Genomic DNA, 17,454 nt, shown 5'->3' with positions numbered 1-17,454 from the left:
GGTTTTTTTTTTTTTTTGAACCACCCTGAGTCCAGGACACCCCTTATTTTTTTAGATTTACTAATAGTATTCTGCTGTAGATGTTTTAGCTTCTTACTCAAATTTCAAGAGGGTGCTCAATGACCCCTTCATTTAACATTAGCTCTAGCATAGAAAATGCCACAAATTTAGAAACATTTAATTTCCCCAGCTTTTTTTTTTTTTTGTAAATAATTATTTTCTTGCAATGTATATACATATTATTAGTGTATATTATAATACTTAGCGTTGTTTTTTCAGTTCAATGTATTTTTAACCCCCCTCTCCATATTTATGAAGTTTGGGGGAGGGGTTGAGCACTCTTTCAGTTGAAATAGGATGCTAAAATTCTTCCAGTACATTACTATCCACAAGTCTAAAAATATTGAGGGGTGTCCTGTTATCTAGGAGAAACTTTTTTTACATGTATTTTTAAACCAACCTAAGCTTTCTTTTGATTGACGAATTAATTCTAGCTAGAGTATTAAGTAATACAGTTCTATGGATGTTGAGCTGTATATCACAATGGGTTCAATCTGCTTTTATGTATTCTTTAGACTGACATTTCATTAAGATTTTAGGTTTCGCGAGCAAGAAAAGTGTGCTGCCAGTCTAGTGTTATTTCAGTTAACGCCTAATGTAGAGTTAGATGTTTCAACTGAATGGGTAATTCGGTAGAGTTCGACAAAAGCAGTCACGCGCGCTCGGTTGATCGACAGACGTTACGAGAACAAACAGGTCAAACTCATACACTTTCAAGACATTACCCGAATGGATAATGATTGGCAAATAAATTAACATGTCCAAAATGATAATAGTTGGTGCCAGTTTTCAATTTTTCTAAGCAGTAAGAGTTCTCAGTGAATTTATGTTTCGATATAATTTAATGTTCTTTTATTCAACGACTAGAAGGGGAATGTTTGGCAAAGTGAAATGGTGAAGTATTTACTATGTTTTTAGCGCCACCTATCTGGTAATATTTTAACTATGTAGTAACACATGTAGTCTATTCCAGTTACGAATAAAATACCGTCGAAGAATGAAGCATGAGATAATAGAGGAAAAATTTTCAAAAATTAACGCTCATAGTGTAATATTTTGTTGTAAGATAGAAATTCTTTATGTTATGTTAAAAGATATAGTTTTTGTTATTACCATTTTAAATGCTAATTGAGACCTTCTAATATTCGGTGCAGTATTTAATTAGTAAATGTTAAGCTTATTTGTATTTTAAATATTTTGTACAATTAGTCAAGCACATGCGGGGGCAAAGTGAAATAGTTTGTTCCCCTTACCCACTCAATCATTCACTTACGTGTTTATTTATTTATTATTCATTTACATTCTTTCATTTAATAGTTAACTCTTATATTTATTCATTCATTCACTTATTTTCATATTCATTCACTCTTTTAATCTATCATTTACTTTTAATCGTTTATTGTTTTTTCATTTATTCATTCAACCGTTTATTTACTGATTCATTAGATCAAAAATATTTTTTATAATCTGATTGAAAATATTTCATTAGAAAAACATTTTGTTTAAGTGTAAATTTTCCATTCTTTTTTGGAAGCGCAAATTTACTACCTAAAGTAAAAAACATGGTTTCAATAATGCAAGTTTTATTATAAAATATAATGTTTTTTTTATGTACTGTGACTCTCGAAACATATTTCCAATTTTATCCTTTAAAAAAGCATCTTTAGTATTTTACTTTGCCAACATTCCATTACTATCCGCGCTGAAAAAAAAAAAAAAAAAAGAATACGCTTGCGGTATCTTCTCAAAAGATTTAGAAAATCGAAAAAAAAAGAAAAGAAAAAAGGTCGAATGTTTTATTTATTTAATTAAAATATGCACAGATAGCATTCTCTTCCACGACTTACCAAAATAGTCTTTTATTATCTGTAACAGCCTCTAACAATCCCCATTATAACAAAGATAACAGTCCTTAAACTGGAAACTACACTGCTAAGTTCTTAATGTGTGCAGTCCTCTAAAAATCCTCATTAAAACTATATCTTCTTTTCCTCTAAAAGTCAGTTTTTTTTAAAGATAATATCCCCAAAAATTATTTGTAAAGATTAACAATTTGAGATTAATTATGTTCGCACCGGCTATATTTTTGTCGGATATAATTTGAATGAAACAGTTTAAAAGTAATTATCCTCACGCCGACCATATTTATAAACTGGATATGATTTGGAAAAATTAACAGTATTTGAAAGTAGTAATCTTCACAAATTCTATGCTAATGTCTTGAGTATCATTTGGAAAAATTAACAACTCCAAAGTAAATATCTTCACATAGGCTGTAGAGCTAATAACAACAAAGCAATAAAAACACAAACTGCCATACACGTAGGCAAAGTTTCTTCATTAGCACATAAAAATGAAGCAACATGAAAATATATCGATAATATAGCTTCAATTAATTTATCTAAGGATCGACTTTCTTGTAATTTCAAAATACGCTAGTGAAACTTTTCATTACAACTTGGAAAATACAACTATATAATGAAAAACGTGCATTTTCAGGTTGCAAGGATAGACTCAAAATATCTTGTGAATGCATTATTTTACATTTTTAAAAACTTTATGTTCTATAGTTTTAAGGCATATATTTTATGTATCTCTCGTAATAAATCAACGGTTTGAAATTATCTTTCGTGATATTATTACACAGTTAGCTTCAGGAAAATTCAGGAATTTTTTCCAGCAAATTTGGTACCACATTGAAAGAAAGCAGCCAATATCCCAAATCTGATTAAATTCCAAGAAAAGATTGAAATAACCTGAACCAACAGAAATAAAATTTACAACCTTTACTGGGAACTCGTCCGTTGAAAATAGAGGCTGAATAAACTCGTAAGTGAGTTTAATACAGTCACTTTGATGAATGAAATGTTTCATTTCTGAAGACATTAACCGAGTAGTACCAAAACCTTCGTTCTCGATCATCGCGTTAATGGTTATATGATGGTGTCAAGTATCTGGTGTTTGGTAATCCTTTATAGGGTAAAAGCTTCAGTAGTCGACCATTTAAGAGATTAGTTGTTGAGTTTTGTTAACCTATACATTTCAGCTATCTATACAACAACAAAAACAAAGTAAGCCTTTAGGCTGTACCTTTCTGATAATGATTCACTAACTTGTTTCTGGAATAAAAATTTTTTTATTTTAAAAAGCAATGTATTGTTAATACGAGAAAATGCTCCAGTAGTCAGCCATAGAAACCCAGTGCTCGGCCATGCATGAGCCCAGTAGTCGGCCGTTTCATTTTCTTTACTCTTATGAGGTGAAAAAGTGAATAAATTTGATTAAAATTGAATGCGAAACTTATAGCACTGCAGTGTACTTACAAAATTAATTATTCCAGTAATTACGAAAGAATTTTGCATTCTGGAAGTCTTCATAACGCTTATCTTTATATTATCTTCTAAACTGCAATCAGTTTGAAAATGATCTCATGCAATATTTTATTTTTATTATTTATCTTCTAAATTAGCTGTTCTCAACCTACGAGGAGGGGGGGTGCAAAAGAATCACAAGGCGGGGGGGGGGGTGTTAGGGTATATAAAGGGTGTCCCAAAATTAACGCAAGATTTGAATTTGCCACAATTTTTGCTGTGAATTGTTGGCAGCCACGGAAAAAGAACAATTTGACAGCTGGGAGTTTAGGGTTAGTAAAAGTGGAGTGTTATGCTATTATACAGCCAGCGAAACAATTCAATCACTGCATAAGGAATTTCCTGTTCGTGTACTCTCTCGTTTCGGTGATATGAATTGTACCCTAGATCGTGTGATTTTACATCATTAGACTTCTCCCTATGGGGTTATTTGAAGTCAAACGTCTATGTCAGCAATCCCACAACCACCTGCGCATTACCTAATTGCGATATCGAGCGCCAATAACAGTAAACTGCTTGACCCGCCCAAACTTTCATTATTTTTCAAATAATTGTTCGATAATGAAAACGCATTATAGAATCGAAAACGCTCCATTTGTAATAACCCTAGACCCTCAGCTGCCAAATTGTCCTTTTTTCAAGATTGCCCACAATTTATTGCAAAAATGGCGGCAAATTCAAATCTTGCGTTAATTTTGGGACACCCTTTATATGTATCATTAATGTTGTGAAAGTGACTAATGTGTACGCCAATCTCACTTGGATCCTACATTACCTCAAAAAATTGTATTTACTTCTTTTCATCATGGATTTCATATGTTCTTGTAATAAGATATTCAAAATAAAGCTTTGAACAGTTGAGTTAAATTTTGTGTGTGAAACTATCCAGATTTTTCCTTATTTACTAGTTTTCAGCTATTTATATCAGCTCCAGTTTCCCATTAGATTGCTTGTATTAAGCACGTACGAAGGGAGGGGGGGGGGTGACCTCATGCCAGTCTTCAAAGGGACTGCAGAGCCTGAAAGTTTGAGAACTCCTGTTCTACGTCATTAACTAAAATGATATCATATGCTGCGAAAGAAGAAATTTGATGAATGGAAAACACCAGGGTTGAGTCGATTTGGGGGGGGGGGGTAAGCATTTTGAAATGCACTCAACCCTGGGGTTGTATGGAGGTTGTATGGAGGGGGGTAGGTATCTTTTGGAAACTTCCAAAAGATGAGAATTTGGATTCCCTTTCCCCCTACCCAGGCACAAAAAGGTTTCAGTGTTAACTGTTTATGTTAACATTAAGAATGAACGAAAGAGTTGATAGAATTCATGAGCGATAAAGAGCGAATTATTGATCTATGTAATTGACATTTGACTAGTCTTATGTCCATTAGAACGAAAATCAACATACGAAACACTAAATTAAAATTGTAGTTTTGGAAATAATTTCACTACAAAACAATAAAAGTAAAAATCCTTTTACTTAAAGATTAGTAATCAAGATCACTTTTAAAGCAAAATTTATCATAAAAAACAATGATACTTCGTTGTGAACGAACTGCAGTAAGATTAATTACGTAGGCTCGTCCGGCTTTTCAAAGTTTTTCGTCAAGGGGGGGGCAAAGGGTATGTATTCAGTTTATTTGATTGCATTATGTTGTAAAAATCCAGAAGTGTCAATATCGCTCCCCCCCCCCATTGATTGGCCAAATGACGGGCCGGTATGTAGGTAAAATTGAAATTCAGACATTGTGTCTAATCATACATCCTTCAACAAGAATATTAGTAAACGATGAATAAACTAAAATGGAATTAGTTGCTACGGAATGCAATTTCAAGCTAAGTCAGCATTATTTTGAACAAGAAATAAATTTTGATTTCCTAGAGAAGAAAACCCAAGGAAATAAATATGGAAGCAGTAATAAAAAGTGTTACCAACATTTAAAATAATTAGCCTTAGTAAAATCAAACCATAAACGTTAGATGGTTTGATAAGAAAGCCGATAAATCACCATTTGGTAATGACATGTTAAAAGCAATAGAACATTTATTCTAAACGCAACGAAGGACTAAATTTACAACACCAGTTTTCAAGAATTCTAAGTCAAAATCAACATTTGAGGCATTAAAATGAAGAAATAACCCCCTTTTGTCAAGGAAGCAGAAAGTTTAAACATTTTCTTTAGAAAAAATAACGTTAGAAGGGGAATTTTTTTCTCAAAACAGCTGAATTGCCGATGTGTCAATAATTTATTTTAATTAGTATTTGATGAATATTAGAAAATCCATATAAGGTACGCAGTTGACTACTGGGTAGATCAACAAAACAGTATAGAACCAGTGGTCAATCTGTCATGGCCGACTTTTGGAAATGCATAAGAATTCAGTACCCATTGGTCGGCCACCCCTCTAAAAATAATTGAGTCGAAGAAGGAGTTTAATTTTAATTGAAACGTAATGTTATACTATCCATTAAAACATAAGTAAAAGCCAATTTACATCAGAACGAAAATAATAAGGGTACTTAACATTTAAAGATGATGTGTCTTCTTAAGAAAAAAATAAGCAGAATCGCAAACTAGGATGATGGGCACACCATTTAAAATAAAATGACTCATTACTACTTATTAAAACGTACTTACAACTTCACTGTTGTTGGATGATAATTGGGGAAAGGTAAAGGAATGTGGGAATGCATCATATTCGATTTTGCGTTATACATATTCTATTTAGAAGCAGTTTTATGTCCTTGTGGCCGACTACTGGAGCACTTACCCTTTATGAAATACTGTGACTTTGGGAAAAGGGATCTTCCACAAATGATGTCATTTTGAGGGGGAGGAAGAGGTTCAAGACATTGTGACTGTGACAAGGGAAAGGCATGGGTAAAAAGCGTGATGTATGTTTTGATTGAAATATTTTTTATAACATTATGTTCATGTAGTATTGCGTGACGTGTGACGATGGGAGGAAGTAAGGCGAAGTGCGACACTTCGTAACAAAGAAGAGAGGGGGGGGGAGGGGTCAAAGATGATGAAGGTAGCTTAATCACATTTTCTCCAATGCTTATTTTTGATTCAAGGTACAAAGCATAAAAATACGTTAAAGTACATTTCTGAGTAATATTTCTGATTTTCAGTGCAATAAATACACTTAAAGAGGCTTTAAAAAATAACCTATGACAAGAAACAGAAAAGGTTTTCGTTTTACCAACTACAGCAGGGGTTCCTAAAGTGAGTTCCGCCGAGAGAAGGAAAGCGGGTGGTGTAAAGTATCCATGGTTTCAATATATTGTCATATAGGGTGTCCGAAATGTCCTTGACACATTTGAAAAATTCATAGAAAACCAACAAATTGTCGTATGAATTTGCGACTTTTAAATCGTTTTTATTGACATGAGAAAACGCAAAAAGGAATGCAAATTACTAAACGAGGAATTACAAGCATAGCATGTACTAACACCCTGGCTGCGAAAGGACTTTTTTCTTCTCCCCCCCTCCCCCACTTTTCATTTTTTTTTCGATGTCATAAAAACTCTTTAACCTGTTAAGTATTATGGCGCAAACCACAAATTCATACGACAATTTGTTGGTTTTCTATGAATTTTTTAAATGTGTCAAGGACTTTTCGGGCACCCTGTATAATTAAAGACATATGCTAGGGTGACGTGAGAAAGTTCTAATTTTGCAAAGAATGCGACGAATCAAAAAAAGTTTGGAACCCCTGAACTATCGTGTTCCTTTTTTTTTTCTAAATTGAAAAGGGATTTCGGAAAAAAAAAAAATCTTTCAATATTTTCCCCTCACTTGCATTTCTCCCCCTATAAATCCCGTGAGTACACATTTATAAAAATGACGCATGCAATATTATCGCCAACATCTGCATAAGCAACGATTCTCAGTATGTATAAAGCGTTGTTTCATATTTTTTAAAACTCGTTTCTTATTTCAGCACGATATGTATATAAAATCAAGGCAATCATGAGTCAAGGACAGACGCTTTGGTGCGGTCAAAAAACTTACTTGATATCTAACTTGCATGTCAAAAGCTCATTCCCGTGATGAAGACAAAGAACTAAACCACACTTTCGATTAGAACTGCTTATCTTAAATCTAGTTATATTTTAATCTTTTGATTTATATAGCTGAAAAAATAGATCTCTCCCATCGGAGACTTGCCGTCAAGGATTGTCATTACTGCTGCAGACTGCAATTTTCAGAGAAACGCTCCTGAAGCATTGTGTCCAGTTTCATCAGATTGTTAAGCAATGTCTTTTTGATCATCGCTAATACAAATTTTGTTATATCGGTCGAAAGTAAGTGCCTTGGGGTTGAAAAATTTACGATATCTACAAAAAACTGTGTTGGAAGTAAAGTAATCTGGACAAATAGAAAGAAAATACTTAAAACGCATGCTATTTCCTCGATAAGATTTTCTAATAAATAATTATATGTCTTATCGTTAACAAATTAGTGTTTTACAAATTTCTATATCAGATCACAAAACTAATTGGTGCCTGGGAAAATGCTGTTTCGTCGGCATTTTTCTTTAAGGAACTAATTTTTATCATTGCCTTTTTTACTACTTGTATAAATGTCTTTATCTTTACTAATAATAAAGGTGAAAGTCTGTATGTCTGGAACTCTGGATGTCTGTTACGCTCAAAGCGCCAAGACCGTTCGGCCGATTTTCATGAAATTTAGCACAAAATTAGTTCGTAGCATAGGGGTGAGCACCTCGAAGCGATTTTGTTCTTCTTCTACTCCAATTTTGAACCCATTTTACCGAGCCAATTATCATAACATGGACTAGTAAATTGCCACAACTGGGACGAGCAAATTACCATAACGTGGGCGAGCAAATGAACATAGCAAATTGGCGAGAAATTCATCACCCATTATCTGTAAATATACAGCAAAATCAAAAATCTTTTTAATTTTCTACTACGGGCAAAACCGTGCGGGTACCGCTAGTAAATAATATAAACAAAAACATAAAACATAAAAATGAATGAAATGTTTTTAGAGATGTCTCCAAAATATCTTATGACAAAAAGCATGGCATTCATTAAATGTTGCTTCACTAAGAACCTTTAAGATTTGTGTTGATCAGAAAATACAACAACAAAAGTAAATTACAGATCAGATTAACATGAAAATCATAACGGCTGAAATCAATGAATATTCTAAACAATCTTTCCGAAAACAGCTTCGGATTCTTGATCAATTTGTGAAAAGTAAAAGTTTATTTGGGATTATTTTTCTTACGAGTTTCTAAAATAACTTTTCAAGCGATATCTTTAATGAAAATTCATTAACGAAGTTCAAAGTTAGGATACTGTTTGCAACGTTGGTTGATTAAAAAAAAAAAAAGAAAAAAAAAAAAAAAACTCACGTGCATGCTTTACTTTTGCTCTTGCATTCATAAAACTATTTGACTTCTCGTTAAGCTAATAAATCGCACCTCTAGAAGAACAGTGACATTACTGTTACAGGTATAATTCCGAAATTTCAGAAAAATGGAGGATGACTTGACATTACAAAACAAAAAGAAGAATTTATTTTGGGAACATTGTAAATAGTTGATGGCTAACATTTCGTAACTACGTCAGTTTTTAGCAACTACTTCATACTTTATTGCTAAAAAAATAATTAGTTTTTTTCTGTCCCAAAATCAACTCTTTTTGAGTTGCAACATTGTTCTTCTAGGGATACAAAATTATGTTTTACACGATTGAAAAATGTTAAACATATGTTATTAATGTTAGATGTAAGCAAAAAGTTAAAAATTCGAAGAAGTAAATCCAGTTTGAATATATTGCACAACATCATGTTTAAAAGTTAATAAGAGACAGAGGACAATATGATGGTCTGATTACACGGTACAACTTCAGTTACAGCAACGTTTTGCAACTTTCTCTGCCCACTAACAGGTTTACCCTTAAGTATTGGCAGACGTCACCAAGTATACATAGCTGAGGTCATTGATGTCATGAAGTCTGGAGAATTATCACTGGTTAAAACCTGCGAATAAATGCAACTATTATATGCAATTATCGGCAACACCGAGCAATTTTTCCCCGCAGAAATACATAAAGTTGCAGGAAAAAGTTGCAGATGGTTGCACCGTGTAATAAGACCATAAAAAGTGGTTAGGCTGAGTATGGAATGTCTTGATGGATTAAATGTAGAAAGTTTAAACCTCTCTCCTCCCAATAAATGCAATTATTTTGAAGATAATACTATCCATGTCATCCGTCATCGCCTACTTGATTCACCTGATTCCACTGACATCCAGAATTGAATAATCAGCTAACTAAAATCATGATGACCTCATTAACAAAATCCATTGCTCTGTTACCATTGAAACCATAAAGAAAATTTTATCAAACATATGGTAGGCGGAACCTCAATTGTTGCTTGAATGTCGTTTCAGCTTTCCCAGTTTCTTACAAGGATAGCGATGATAAAGTGATCGGTTGTTTGTCTTCATCCCAACCAACTTTCTCTGTAAACCAACAATGATCTCAATTCACTGTCACTTTTTTGTTTGTTTTAACGGGTAATCCGCCCACACAGTAGGTGGATAACTTCTGTGTGAATGTTACATTCGTGAAATACATCACTAAAATCATCTAGTTCATCGGAAATACAAAACAATAACTTTGCCATATATTTAATTGTAGAGTCTTTCGTTCTGAAAAATGAATCTACTGAAAAATTAGGAAAGTAGGTGAATGTTCAAAAAATAATGAAAGTTTTTTACGTATATGAAGCATTTGAGGCTTCGTTTAATTTTTGGTTTCGATTCAAGTATGGTAAAACAGAATGGAGCAGACTTGAGCTTATCAGTATAAAAAGGATTAAGAGTACCATAAATACGAAATAATTCGGAGGTATTTACGATTATTAGCTACAATCGGGAGATATTCTTCGATCGCTCTTCGGCAAAAAGTAATTCCCAATTAGAGAACGAGAGAGGGGGAGGCAACTTGGGAAGTTAGTTTTGAGAGTTTGTTGTACAGAATTTGTAATGTATGCTTCGATTTTTTTTCGCGTTATTCCATTAGATTTCACAGCACTAAATCAAATTTATAAACTTAATAAAAAATAAAAAGTAAAAACTTACATCGTTTTGTGATATTCTATTCATCATAATTCCTTTACATCAGAACTTCTTGCTCCTTCAACTGTGAAAGAAAAAAATAAAAGGTATTAAATTTTCACCCACATTTATTATGCTAAAATGCAGAAGAATTTTTGAAAAAGATGAATTTCAGATATGCAATACGCTTTTTTTTAATCCAGTGGTTGGAAAAACATTTTTTTGTAGCGAACTACAACTACAACTACTTTAACACAAATGTAGTTAACTACAACTACAACTACTTTTTTCAAAATGTAGCAACTACAAACTACTTTTGAAATGTAGTCGCTACTTCGCTACTTTTCAAAAAATAAATAAATAACATACACATAATACACACCGTTTGCGGATTGAATAAAAAAAATGTTGAGATTGATATATTGGTTCATTTGAACATGGAATATTGCTATAAATTATCTATTCTTTCTTTCCTTTACTGAAACGATTCGTCAATTCAAACATTGTATACCATTTGCAAATATTCCCTGCAAGAAAGGACTTAAATGTGGAAGGAATTCAACTTTCAAATTTTTAATCCTTTCCTGACAGTAAATAGTATTTCATTCAAGAAGTGTAACTCGGCTACTTGAAATTGAGATAAATCTAGTCATAATTTGATTTAAATTTTACATAGACATACATATACATAAAATTTATTTAGATGATGAAAAGCATCATCTTTTAAACAAAAGAGAAGAACTTTAATTTTCATTATATGAGTTAATTTTAGAAGAACTTATATTTCGTAGGAATTAATTGCTTTTGAACTTCAAGCTACGGTTCCGGACCTGGACACATCTCTTTTCTAATGCCCCGGACAAAATAAAAAAACGAATTTTTCAATTTTACCGAATAATCTCAAAAACTCAGAACATTTAATAATTGACTTTTAATATGTTAATAAATGAACACCCAATCAGTAAAAAAGAAAAAAAAAAGAAATATGAAAAATACCCCAAACGGTTCTACTAATTATCCGAAACATGTAACATAACTAAAAACTTACTTTACTTCAATGTGCATTTTTTAGCAACAGTGGACTCGGGCTACAACGCAATTCGACTAACACGAAATGTCTATATAGCGAGTTTTACTCGAGAAACGAATTTTGCAGCTGACGCGAATTCCTCACCCGCTATACGAAAATTTTTGGAGCAGAAGCGCAGGGTTTATATCACCCTCTTTCTTGGGTACTAAATATTAGTTTCGTGAATGGAATTTCCCTTTGGCATCACTGAAAGCCAAAATTCCCCGCACCGTAGAGTCGAAACATCAGATTGCTAACGTACAAATCGCCGCTCCGCATTTTTTTTTTCGAAATATTAAGTTGATGAAACATAATTTCACATAAGCGGGCTGTTTATCTAAAGTTAGAAATGTATCCCTCGCGTAAGTTGAGGTTCGACTGCATGTGCAAATGGCATTGATACCGAAAGCTTTTTGCTTAACGGGCAAAGTTTGCATGAAACGGAATAAATTCGTTTTTTTCTTTCTAAGCCATGCTCTACTCAAGGGGAATATTGGGAAAATGTTAAAGTTTCTATGCCAAACAAACTAATGGCGTCAAACAGATACAACGTATGGCGTCAAACAGATACTACGTATGGCGTCAAAATAATATATCAGAGGTCAGCTCATATTTTTCAGTGTTACGAATCTCATTGGTGCAAGTTTTACTCGCGTAATAATTGCACCAGTCGGATTCGTTTGAAAACGCGTTTTTTTTTTTTTTTTTTGTAACTTTATTCAAAAGTAGTTTCCAGAAATCACTACAAACTACTTTTTTTTGTAGCGAACTACTCGCTACTCTACTTTTTTTAAAAAGTAGTGCGCTACACTACAAACTACTAAAAAATGTAGCTACTACAGTAGCGTCGCTACTTGTAGCGCGCTACTTCCAACCACTGTTTTAATCCTATTGATACTTACTGATTTTTAACTTAAAATTGAACTAGATACATCTTATTTTGTTTACTGAGCACTCTAAAGGATATATACAACATGATAAAAGTTAAAATTCATAAAATAACTTTTTTTACAACGAATATAAAAACAAACTACTACCGAGGGAAAATTACTAATTTCCTTATACATCAAAGTGCAACAGTAGAATGAATAACACCTACGAAATAATACACATAAAAATTTTGCATTACACATTTGAAGTGCACTAAAAGATTTCAGCATTAGTTTTTGATTATTCCATTGAAATGTTATTTCCCACATTCTAAGCTCAATTAAAATTGGGAATGTCTAAAAGATATGATAAATATTGGATAATGTATTTATAAATATTGTGAAATGTATCTGACGCTGCAGAAATTGCAATATTATTCGTAAATTATTCGCACAATTTCTGCTTTACAAGTTTGTTAAAATTTCAAATGCAACAATTTCTAGTTTTAGTAAGTTATTACTGCATAGATAATATTAGAAAACAACAGACTTTAAAAACATTATCTAAAATAAAAAAGCGCTTGAAAAAAATGTATAAAGAGAAAAAATAATAACTTGAGAAGTCAAATATTCTATGAATAAGAAAAAAATTCAAATCTCCGAAAAATGCATTTATTTACCAACTCCGCGCCTAATACAAAACGTGTATCTGTCCCAAAGACGCAATTTAATTGCACAGAGATATGTTGAAGAGATATAATGGCAATTCCACCTGTTAACACTTTCATATAAAAATGCATGCTTGTATCAAAGTTTTAGAATTCAATAATGTAATAGTTATAAAATAAAAAAAAAAATGTTAAAATGGGTAAAAATAAAATTAATAATATTTTTATCGTAACTGTTATTATTTCAGTGTATGTGAACCGGCAGTATCAAAAGCAATAACAATAGTACTAGTATGGCTACGTGGCAGAAAGATTCTTTTTAAATTTATGGCGTTAGTTAAAGTCACAGTGACGAGTTAAAGTCACACCTTAAATGAAATTACTTATCAAAGGAACTTATCTGAGCGCTTGGTGCTATTTTAGTAAATATTAATCTCAGTCCATTGCATTCTTTATCATCATGAATGGCTACTCGAAAATGAAATAAAAACTCCTGATATTTCCGGTAAACATATGATTTGAACGGCAAAATTATTATTTGTTGCAATAAAATGTTGAATATATCCCAACACCACAACGGAACACAACAATAAGGAAAGGACAAAGTGATACAAAACATTTCAAAATCAAAGGGAATTTCAATTTTTTTCCCGTTACAAATATCCAGACGTCCAGTGACAACCATTTCAAAACAGATTGCACACTGGAAAACCGCATGGAACAATAAAACAGTTGATTACGACAAAAGCTATGTCCCGATAAATACCATGTCGTCGAGAACAAAATGGAAGTCGATGAAGAAAACTACTTTCATTGTCTTGGACTCAGCATGATTCCTTAGGTTTCCGCTCTACTTCAATGGAATCACTTAAGGTCTGATTTACAAATCAACTGGGTTGGGTGAAAATTTACTTACCTTGTCCTTCATGCATGCACATGCAGCAAGTATATTTATCAAGTTACTGAATTTTTGTCTTATATAGACCGATGTTCACACTTAAATACTCCGAATGACCACTTTTTATTAAATTGTGTGCAAACTAACTGTTTCAAACGATGCATTTTCAGCGTTGCTACATTGACACCACCAGTTCCCTAATTTTAATAGATGAATTTCGTTCAATTTTGCCTTTATATTAAAGGTAAAACACCAGTAGTGGTTGGTGTTTCAGTAGTGGCCACTTCAAGTTTACTTTTGTACTTTGAAGAAAGAAATGAACAATAATAATGTGATTTTTTGTTGATACTTAATGTAACTATCATATTGAATCAGTTTTATTCATCAGTTATTTCAATTTAAAGTAAGTAAGGTAAATTCTTCGGATGGAAGAATGTCAGATGGTCACTACTGAAAATTTTCAGAAATTTGGAGTGGCCACTAATGAATAAAATTTGAGGTTTGGGAAAAAAAATGGATAAATATTGAACAAATTAAAGTTCTGGCATTTTTAGAAATTGGGAAGATTTAGAAAGCATTGGGTTATAAAACGCTCATTGAGTTTCAAGAGGGACAATTAATATTGTAGACCTACAATTTAAAAATATACTTTACTGTGGGTACTACTAGTGCGTTTTAAACCTTGAAGTGGCCACTACTGGTGTTTTAACTTATACGTTTATTTCTAAATGTCTTCTATGTCCTTTACTCCGAATTTAACTTAGCATGAATTGTTGCTTGAATATTTATTTTCCTTTCGTATTATTTAAATATCACCCTGTTTAAAGCATAACAATTTGAAATCCGACCTGCTTCCTACGTAATGCCTCCCGCCCAAAATCCAGATGTCTCTGTTCAAATCCATATTAATCCATCCAAGTGTATTGATACGTTTCAGGCATCGGACTAAAGTAAAAGAGAGAAATTGACATATTCAGGGGTGCCCTTGTGTGAGGTCACGGGTGTGTGACATTCCAAAAATTTCCCTATTCGGCAAATTTTAACCGACTATTCGGCAAAATTATCATTATCCGGCAAAATTTGGAGTTTCATTCGGCAAATTGAGAATTTCCGCGCACCCAACAATTTACATTCGGGGCGCCCCAGGGCATATGGTTTACTTTCAGCGAGTTGACAGAGAGAATTTAGAGGTTTTCTTCACCCAAATACGCAAATACAGAAAATTATCTTTACAATTTTTTGAAGAAAGTTATAGAGTTCTGCGAAAGATGTGATCCTGATGACAAATGACTACCAATACCAAAAGAAATAGCTCTCAACCTTTTGGGTATAGATTTATTTGGAGGAACTCATGCGTTTAAAACGGATTTAGTTTGCTGATTTTTAGTTTTGTACTAGTTTATATACTAAACGTACTCATCATCCTTTACAGTCAAATCAAGTGCATGATGCAACTCCGTCGCCCCGTAGTTGAGCCTTAAGACTTTCAAAGAAATAAATTAAAGTAGACTTTCTGAAGAGAAAAAACCTGAACAGTTTTATTTTCTACTTTTTCATGGAACCAATACAAAGCCTTTTTTGTAGTTGCAAACGACAAATTAGCAATTTTAAATTAAGCAGTAAGTTACCGCCCTTAAGCCAGGGCTAAGGCAAAACTGCTTGCAATATACCGACATCCCAAGTATCTCATCCAGAGACTGCAGTTTTGTCTTTATTACGGACTGATCAGTCTAGAATAGTGAATAACCAAGCTGGAGGCAGATGTGATCTTATAAGAGCTGAGAGTGCCAACAAACTGGTAGATAAAGTAAATCTGTCTCACCAGTGAGAGTCCGCAGCTTTGGTGCGGTTCAACTCGTGAATTGGAGACAAAGCTTGGGTATTAAACAATACGTTACCGTCCAAAAGACAGGGTTAAAACAGAACTACATGCAATACAATAACAACTCGGTTATCCCATCCAGAAACGGCATTTAAATCCCTATTATGGACTCATAGTCCCTGAATGTGAGAACCGGGCTGTCGGTACATTGCATGTAGCAATAATAAATTCTTTATTCAATGGTCACAATCACAACCAACGACTGCGGAAGGTAAAAGTTTAGGGTAACGGCATCGGCACCAGGAACAGACATGCTTAAGACATCGCTCTCAGGTAAACTCAAATTGCTGAGCCTTTTATAATGTATTTAGAATTTTTAAACAATTTTTCTCTCACGCAACTACATCTCATTAACGTTTGGCTGCTTCTGGATCCTTTGAATTAGTTAAATTTATTTTTATTTGCTCAATTTCGGAAAAAGGTCCGACCCCTAGTAACAGACACCGAAAAATCTGATGACCCAGTAACAGGTAGGTTGAGGAGAGGATGAGTAATGGACAAAATTCCAGTTTTCTCTTTAAAATGTGCAAAAGCGCGTTATTGTTAGAACTAAGGCCTTATTAAATTTAAATGAACATGAAACACCAGCTCACATCGTGGTGGCTGTTCATAAATTTCCATCACTGCCTTGTAAATACCAAATGGCTCATAAAATTCACTCTGATAACCCTAGATGTTTGCACCGTATTCATGGGCCAAAGCAATGTTAGTTTTGCCCGTAAAAAAATCTTACTATTTAAATCCAAACTTCTGTCTGTTACTGTTGCCGTTATCCTGTATGCTTAAAATATTCCTAAATGAAAAAAAAAAAAATCTCAGAAACTGAAAATATGAAGTCTAAAATTATCCCAAACTCCGATTCTCCAACACATTGTGCTACTCCGAATTGCGTGGATAAGGTTATTCACAGACTGGCGTGGCGCGTGTCCAGCTCACCACGCTAACTTTCAGTGGAGGTCATTAGGTCGCTTCCGACAATCTAGTCATCGAAGCGGCGAAATGAATCAGAAATGGAGTATAAAGTACCACGCTCGCTGCTAACCCAGATCCGATCATGTTATGCGATGGCTTTCTGTTCTTCTTTTGGCTTTTTAATGACCTCCCCAGTGAGCAGACGACCGCAGCAGATTCACGCATCGTGTGACATCCGATGGAATTGGAAGTGGCGTCGGCCACGACTCTGATTCCTCTGGCTAAACTGACAGTGATGATTTCGAAAGCAGCGAACCTGGATTGTTCTTAGGCGTAAAAATGATTGGGAGCGTTTAGAAAAATGTTCAATACATTTTTCTAAATAGTGGCCAGTAGCCACCACAATAGTGGCCAGTGCTTCTGTAGCGGCCACTTCAAGGTTACTTATGCACTTTGAAGAAAGAAATGAATAATAATAATGTGATTAATAAATTGGTACTTAATGTAACTATCATGTTGAATCAGTTTTATTCATCGATTGTTTGAATTTAAAGTAAGTCATGTAAATTCTTTGTGGGGATAATTTCAGGTGGCTATTACTGAAATTTTCAGATTCTGGAGTGGTCACT

The 17,454-nt window shown here is 33.5% G+C and overlaps 1 protein-coding gene across 1 annotated transcript in view; it reads right to left on the bottom strand.

Annotated features, from left to right (window-relative positions):
• LOC129217383 (uncharacterized) overlaps positions 1 to 17,454 on the bottom strand; it is a 111,617-nt gene that overhangs the window by 27,719 nt on the left and 66,444 nt on the right. Inside the window, exon 2 of the mRNA XM_054851675.1 lies at positions 10,552 to 10,612. The gene's annotated coding sequence lies outside the window, so the exon portion shown is untranslated. The remainder of the gene's footprint in view (positions 1 to 10,551; positions 10,613 to 17,454) is intronic.

Source organism: Uloborus diversus, chromosome 2 (assembly GCF_026930045.1).
Source record: "Uloborus diversus isolate 005 chromosome 2, Udiv.v.3.1, whole genome shotgun sequence".
NCBI classification, from domain to species: Eukaryota; Metazoa; Arthropoda; class Arachnida; order Araneae; family Uloboridae; genus Uloborus; species Uloborus diversus.
The sequence above is the reverse complement of the archived record's forward strand: the minus strand, read 5'-3'. Positions and strand labels throughout refer to the sequence as shown.